Source organism: Agrilus planipennis, unplaced genomic scaffold (genome assembly GCF_000699045.2).
Source record: "Agrilus planipennis isolate EAB-ADULT unplaced genomic scaffold, Apla_2.0 scaffold5, whole genome shotgun sequence".
NCBI classification, from domain to species: domain Eukaryota; kingdom Metazoa; phylum Arthropoda; class Insecta; order Coleoptera; family Buprestidae; genus Agrilus; species Agrilus planipennis.
In genome coordinates this window covers 1563918-1570562 of record NW_020442468.1, presented here as the reverse complement: position 1 = coordinate 1570562, position 6645 = coordinate 1563918, and the positions used below count along the sequence as shown (strand labels likewise).

Below are 6645 nucleotides of genomic sequence, written 5' to 3'. Positions count from 1 at the left end.
GGAGGTCAAAAACCTCCTCGATCAGTTTTTTGCCAGCAAAGACCAAAAATTTTATGAGCGTGGAATTATGCTACTACCAGAAAGATGACAAAAGGTGTTGGACCAGAACGGTCAATATATAATTTAATAAAGTATTTGTTTATTATACGAAAACTGTCTTTCATTTCCACAAAAAAAACGAAATGACTTTCCGAACAACCCTATAGTTACTGCGTGAAATCAACAAAAAATGTTGATTTTAACCATATGACAAGAGTTGGTATTTAAATATCGGTTTAAAAAAGTGTTTTCCGAGACTTTCGTAAGGTATTGAACGTAATTTAAGAAAAATAGTCGTTATTATTCGTACAGTGTGTTAAGATGCGTTGGTGTTCGGTATGAATGAAGAGGTGGGTGTATGGTGGGGATGGTGGTTGGTCCACCGCTGTTATCCTGCCGCCACGCGAGCGAGCGCGTCGCGCGTACTCTGTCAGTAATAAACAGCAGCCAGGAGCCGTCCAGGATCTACAAGGCCCGCTTTTGCTCCTGATGCTGACACCACTTTCTGCGACGATCGTAGCTAGGCAGCAGCCTGCAGCGAGCGTGATCGTCGTTGTAGTTTGCCGCGGACAGCAGCCTCTGTAGCTGCATGCAGTCGCGGTGTAACGTGTTTTCGACACGCGTCTGAACGTGCTCGTTCTGTCCCACTGAGATCTCGCAGTGGGATTGCTGTTGTGTTACGTGTATTTACCGACTGGAACGAAACGGGGTGGTCGTCGCATAATCGGAATTCGCAAAGGAGGCTGCTACTACTTCTCTGGTGGGTAGCAATTTCTGCGAGTTTTCTCGATGTATTTTTTTCGTAAAAGAATTTAATAAAATCGGAATTTTGCCTTTTGATTTTATAAATCGATTCGATTCTACTGGTGTTTATTTTTTCGAATTATTTCAATCAGTATTACAGATATTGCTTTTCTATAATCCTAACGGTTTCCAAAACTCAAAGAAGAAAATTGAGTGAACGTAAATATTTTTTTTGGAAATTTCGGATGTAAAGTGGAAATCTTCAGTATTGCATAAAAGTTTTCATAGTAGAATTTGATTGATTATCATTCTAGTTTCCCTTAATTTACTTTATTCAATATTAAGTAATAATAATAGAAAGTAGTTATTTTGATTAAATTTTGTAGAGAAATGTTAAGAATTCAAAACTAATTTTTCAAATTCGTAAGCACAAACAGTAGGGACTTCATTTATGTTTGCAGTTTTCTATTGAGATGCATTTAAAAATTTTTTAATTGTTATAAAATAAAGTACCTAAGTAGCTTGAATTACGTGGTTTTCTCGATTAAAAAGTTAAGAAGGAAACTTGGAGAGTATTCTATCCAGAATTAATCTGTAATGAATGGCGACTCTGATGAGACCTTAGCTGTTCGTTCTTCCGTTCGGCTGTTTTTGTCTGCCCTTGTTTTGCCTTTATAAATAATCCAATTTCTTGGCTATTTCTGTACGACAGTGACAGAGTTAAATTCTTTGTCTTTAATTTACCGTGGCAACGCATCTTTTGTGAATATTTACGGATAATTTCACTAATTTATGAAACCTCTTACATTTAGAAGAATGGAGTATATTTTTCTTTTTTGGAACGAAATCCCTTTTGCACGTTAGAGCTGAAAGGAACTAATCAGTGAAAATCATCGTTATCAGATGAATTTCATTTTATTCCCCAGCTTTTTTACCAACATTATAAATTATATAAAACTTCCGTTTTCCTAAGCTGGCTTTAAATTCCTTAGGTCCACGGAAATAACACTAGGTCTAGCAACGCTGACCAAAAGCTATATGTTAGGAGGCATCTCTCTTCCTCTTACTGCTTGCAGAGAGAGAGAGAGAGCTGACGAGGTAGATTCGATTACTCTGTCACCTGGCAACAAGCGTTTTTGCTTTCCTAAATTCCTGAAAATATTGAATTTTTTTGTAAGATCCGATGTTGGTAACATGCTCAAATTCTGCTTGTCTGCATCTCTTTCTGTTATTCCTTTTTCTTTATTAGTGTCCGCTGCAATTCCTACCTGACATCTCTTTCCTATGCTTACGATATTCCCTACAACGTTTGTCGTAAGTAAACGTAGGCGTAAGAAGAACGTCCCGACTATATCAATGAGCTCCGTGGCTTGTAAGTTTCTCTAAACTGCTCCTGGATATCAGAGAATCAATGCAGTGGGTTGTTGAGAGGTGATTCACAATAGTGGAGTTTACCAACAAACATAACTTACTTTTGTGCATACAGCTTTGGACGCGCATCGAAAGTTCACCGCCAGTTGCTCTCGGTAATTTGAAGCTATTGGAAGAGCATCGTTAACATAATTTTCTGCTAAAATTGAACCCCAATTTCTCTAAATGTTTACCTTCAATAACGCTAGATACTTGCGTCTTGGTTCTGCATGACCTGCACATCTTGGCCTGTGAATAAACAAAAATATCTGTACACGTTTTCATCAAAATATCGACTGCGAAGTCAGTGATATTTCGCTGAAAAGTTAGAAGCTTTCAATGAGGATATCGTGGATAGAGAGGGTTAAAAATGAGGCGGTTAAAGAAAGAGTAGGAGAATGAAGGGCTCTATGGAAGTAGGAGAGATAGGTTGGTAGGACACGTTCTCAAGTATGAAGGGCTAGTTAGAGACATATTAGAAGCAAAAACAGGAGTTAAGAGGTAGTCCTAGATTAGATTACTGTTCACAAATAGTTAAGGATGTGGAATGTTCTATTTGTAGGGAAATGCGAAGACTAGCACAGGATGTTAAAAGGTGACCCTATGGTGTTGACGATGATGATTCCGCTAAGATTCGGAGCCCTTAATAAAAAGAAGTCACTTCTGTGCTCGCGAACGGTTAATTTATAAATTCGAAAAAGGTTGTTAAAGGTGTATGTTTAGAGCACGGCATTGTATGGGTGCGAAACATGGACAGTGGGCGCGGCGGAAAAGAAAAGGGTAGAAGCGTTCGAAATGTGGTGTTATAGGCGGATGATAAGGTTAACGTGGGTAGAAAAGGTTAGAAATGAAGAGGTATTGGGAAGAATAGGANCTGATGAGATCCAAAAAGATCGAAATCGCGATCCGCGTCTGGCAGTTTCGACAGAATACAGACCACTTCGAATTATTTTTTATTAGAACATAAACGCTTTATACATCAATATAATTACATAAACCTTTCAGTTTGTGACTTTTTTCATTTTATATCTATGATGAGATATATCTGCAACGTTCAAATCAATGATGCATTTCACATAATTCTCAAGGGCTAATCGTCATGTGGTGAATTATGGTCCATATGGGAGTTAGTGAACCGTTTGGTTACGTCCGGATAAATCCGTAACTTTGGTTCATATACCGACATGCTCAATCTCTTTGTATAATACTAATCGTGTAGATACTGTATAGAAAATATGATAACTGCGTTAGATGTTACCCATTACAGATTATCTCAAATTAATAACGAAATGCTTCTGTCACTTCCTCGCTCAAAATCGAACTCGGCCCTTGGTTTTATGTATCAGTGACTCATGTAACCAGTACTCTCATTTTCCTTATAACTTTGAGGTAATGTGTAGTGGGTAAAGTTAATTTAAAAAATTAATTTACTGATGCATTGAATTAGATGTTGTTCTCATGTAGGAACCTATACTATACACACGAAATGCGACATTCCTTCAGTCAATAATCAAAATATCTTCCGTGATTTATGCATAGATATTTATAATAAGAAAGATCTGATTTATTCATAGTCGACAAATCTAAAGTTTCAATCTTTGTCTTAAAATCATCCAACCAAAATGTATAATTATTTTGTTGAGTATATCCAATTGACAGAGCCTTTCAATTTATAATTCCGTTCAACCTTCTTTCAAACCTATTGATTTTCACTTGAGTTAGTGTCTGTGACAATCACAATCGTTCACTTCTCATTGGAATTTCCGTTAGCTGTTCCTCATGGGAAGTTATTCAATTCTAATTGTTTACATTTCATTTTCATAGTTACATTGGTCGGGACTTCTATTTGCCATGTAATCAAATTCCGTTACTTAACCAAATATTTCTAGTATGACAATATTATTTTACTTCGTCAATTATTTATTTGTTAATTCATCAAATGATTTAAAATATGACTTTGCTTATTCAGAATCAGTGAAGGTTTGTCTATATGAAGTGTGGAATAACAACATACATCAATTTTTTTACGTAGAACACTAAACTAGTGATATTAACTTTCCATATTCATTTTGCAATAATCAGTTTTTATTGATCACTTTGAATCCATGCAAATCCAGGCTCCACAATTTGTCCAACCGAACCCACAGCGTGGCTAGCCCTAAGTGGTGGTTATCTAACCAAATAGAACAAAAAGTTAGTGGTGGTAAGACCGTCAGACGCGATCTTATTGGATCTCATCAGCACGCCGCAAATTGTTCCAACAGAATACTGGCTAAAAAATCGCCTTTATATAACATGATATACATTAATATTTATAAAACATTAGCAGATTTCCAATATACCCTCGTATACATGTATAATCAGTTCATGTGTCAATAGAAAAACAAATTGACACTTGTAGTTGTTAAAAATCATTAGAGTGACAACGAATTCACAAGCTATTTCTTCCCTTTTTTTTTGGGTCTCGTACCATCTGTGAACAACTTTCGTTCTTTGACGTTTAATATGATAACGAATATCTTCGTCCAATATATTTCTTTTGTGAAAAATACACACCTTATTTTCGACATTTAGCAATTAAACTTTATTATTTGTATTTTTGAACCTGACATAAATTTTGCACCATCTGTTACGTATTCAAACATTATAAGAAATTGAATCTACCAAGTGGGATAAATGGCATACAACAGGTAGGAAGTCGACAATGTGATTTTTGTGTTCTACCATCCTTAAGGATCTTCTTGTAATAGGTAATAGATTTTGAAATGTGACGTTAGAGACTGATGATGAAAGTACCGTATATAGGAAGGGTTAGAAAGGAAGAGTTGTGGAAAAAAGTAAGAGAGCTAGGAGGCCCAAGAGCACCTTCTGAGTCATGAAAGGCTAGTTAGAGAGATACTAGGATAGAGATAAAAATGTTCTAGTTTTTGGAAAAGTAAGAGAACAATGGGGCTCAGGAAGTCAACAGGGAGAAGGAGAAATTGGATGGTGGAGCAGCTTCTGAGTCATGAAGGGCTAGTTAGAGAGATACTAGAAACGGAAATAGAAGCAATGAGGGTAGAGGAAGATCTAAATTAGATAAGTTATCTTGGAAAGAGCTGTAGGGACATACAGCAAGCAATAGCTCAGAGTTTAGCTGCCGCTATTATCAAGATAAAGAAATCACTTCTGTGCTCGCAAATGGTTACTCAGTAAATATGATTAATTAATAACGAAAGTGATTATAAATTAAAAGTGTAGGCATACCTACGTACGCCTTCTACGCTTTTAGGCTAGTTAGAGGGGTAAGGATCTTCTTGCAATAGGTAAAATGGTCAAGAAGCATTCTTGATAGTTCTTCATTTTTCTGGAAAGCCCTTGAAACCCTCGCGTTACACGATCATGTATGTGTCCTATGATTTATGTCCCTGATCAGTACGCCAACAAAGCGCCGATGTTATCGATCGATGCCTTTCGACATAACTACAAAGAGCATCGCCGTCGCCATATTGATCCTGACCTATAACTGCGTCAGGTTCGTGATGATGATGATGATGCTTTCGCAGTTATTGATTTTGTTTAAATTACTTAATTAATTAGGTTTAAGTTGACCTTTTCTTCGTTTAATGATATGAAACCTGAAACGGATATGACAGCGTCTTTTTTATCGGCACATATATGATCTGATGTTATCTTAATTTCTACGTATTCGATATTGGATTTAAAGACTCCCTCCGGCAGGAAAAATATAAAAACAGTCGTTCGCTGAACAAAATGTCGTCCCACCTTTCACATTTTCAAAGTTACGTTCTGTTTTTTATCAGGATTTTGTGATGTCGGCAGTTCGTGTGTCGTATAACCGGTGGTGCTTAGTTTGTCCCCGAATAAAAAATGTCCCGCGGGAACGGTGCAATTCAACATTCGATAACCCTTCTGAATTGACAATTCCCACAACTGGCCCTTATCGTTCACCTCTCACCTTACATTTTTTATTCGACGGAATTGCTAACTCTTGCATTTCTTATTCAAAGAAAAGCCTTCCAAGTGTTTGAACTGTAATCAAACTGTTATTGTGTGTAGACAGACATGCTTAAGCAATTAAATAAGTAAAATACAATTCTTATTTGACTAAAAATATGTTAATAACCGAAAAATAGTAAATTATTACATCATGATACCAACAGGTTTTCAGTACAAGTTAGGGTTCCTATGTCTAAAATTACTAACCACGATATGAAGTCAAAATCCTTAGAGCTTGAGGGACATTTGATGACGAAGTAAGTAAGAAGGGCATTAAATGTACAGGGTTGTTGGGAAAGTCATTTCGCTTTTTCCCGACAGAGGATTTAATTGTATTCTTTTGCACCCAACTTCACATTTAAGCCGTATAATTTTTATATGCTTTGAGAGCTCATATAGCAAGGCTTGTGTGTGAAAAATTCCAATTAATTCTACGCAGTAGTTTTTGGTTGG

The 6645-nt window shown here is 36.5% G+C and overlaps 1 protein-coding gene across 4 annotated transcripts in view; it reads left to right on the top strand.

Moving 5' to 3' along the window:
- LOC108735828 (monocarboxylate transporter 2-like) overlaps window positions 1-6645 on the top strand; it is a 130752-nt gene that overhangs the window by 24937 nt on the left and 99170 nt on the right. The window contains exon 1 of one of the 4 annotated variants that reach the window (XM_025981253.1): window positions 480-799. The exons of the other annotated variants lie outside the window; for them this stretch is intronic. The gene's annotated coding sequence lies outside the window, so the exon portion shown is untranslated. Of the gene's footprint in view, window positions 1-479; window positions 800-6645 lie in introns of those variants that run through there. 4 annotated transcript variants of the gene reach the window in all.